This window comes from Octodon degus, unplaced genomic scaffold (genome assembly GCF_000260255.1).
Source record: "Octodon degus isolate 3935 unplaced genomic scaffold, OctDeg1.0 scaffold00798, whole genome shotgun sequence".
Lineage (NCBI taxonomy): Eukaryota > Metazoa > Chordata > Mammalia > Rodentia > Octodontidae > Octodon > Octodon degus.
Genome location: NW_004525374.1, coordinates 3,244 through 4,581, shown reverse-complemented (window position 1 = coordinate 4,581; position 1,338 = coordinate 3,244). Strand labels below are relative to the sequence as shown.

General features: G+C 39.0%; 1 pseudogene; it reads right to left on the bottom strand.

The window, feature by feature from the left end:
- The window catches only part of LOC101560344, a 2,787-nt pseudogene extending 2,513 nt beyond the window's left edge, over positions 1–274 (bottom strand).
- Between the last annotated feature and the right edge of the window lie 1,064 nt (positions 275–1,338).

Sequence of the window (1,338 nt, the reverse complement as noted above, 5' to 3'; positions counted from 1 at the left end):
TGAATGCATTCTTCATCCTAAGAAAATTCATTGCATTTTGGGGGTGATGACAGAGGAATGGCAGAGATCAATGAAGGACAAACTGCCAAGGAAATAGTACATGGGGGTGTGAAGCTGAGTGGTGAGCTCAATCAGGAGGATCATGCCCAGATTGCCCACCACTGTCACCCCATAGGTCCCCAGGAACAAGAAGAAGAGGGACAGCTGAAGTTCTGGCTGCTGAGATAAACCTACTAAGACAAACAGTTACTGTATAGTGGTTTCCAGTGTCCATTTTTCTTTGAAGATTTCTATGGGAATGAAAAATAAGAATTAATCTAAAAGCAATTTTTTTCTCCCTACACACTAATAAATAACAAAAAGTCTACCTAAGAACTTGAAAAACTATGTCATGTAGGAGTTTTTCATCATCTGGGGTCCTAATAATTCATCCCCTTCTCCATAAATCACCTGGAACCTCATCCAAGTTCATCTAAATTTTAGATCACAATATTGTTCCTTGACTGACTTGAAAGCATTTTTCTCATAAATTTTACAGCAAAACCAATATTTTACTTTTTATTAGAAACATTACTGTTAGTCATGTGATGACAATTTGACAGAATAAATTATTAATTCATAATTCTAATAATTTTTTTGTGGAACCAGGGATTGAACTCAGATCCTTGCATTTGCCAGTCAAGTGCTTATCCTACTGAGCCATCACCCCGTCCCCTCTAATAATTTTAATTTCTCCAGTTTTTACAAACTCTGAGACCGATGGCCATTTGCCGCATCATGTAGAAAATTGGGAGAGGGGAGAGAAACTTCGCAACACTGAAAACCATCACTCAATTCCAATTGGAGTCAGAGTGACCATGAGATTGGTTGTGAACCACATGTTTACCACACTATGATAATGTTTCTCTAACCATACTGAGTAAGATCACAGCACAAGCACTCCTCTGACACACATTTCTTCTGCATTAAGTTGACAAAGCATCAGCAGGCAGGAGCTTTAACGTTGTGATTTCTAAGGATGCACAGGCTACTGAAACTCAAGCTCTCAGTAATAACGTTTTAATATGAGTCTTTGCTGTCTTCATTTCCAGAAAGCTGGCTTGCTGGAGCCCTAGCAGGGAACTGTTATGCCCTTGCTAATGTGACCCCACACCCAAAAGCAGTCTGGCAGGAGGTGATGTTCTGAAGCTGCCTAAGAGATATTTTTATTGGCATAAACTGTGAACTTTCCTACACTTGGTAGTCATGATACCTTGGGCACTGGAAAAGAAGAAATAAAATGTGTGCTGCAGTTTTCTTTATAAAACTAATCATTAGAATGTAGTTGTTTCACCCTTT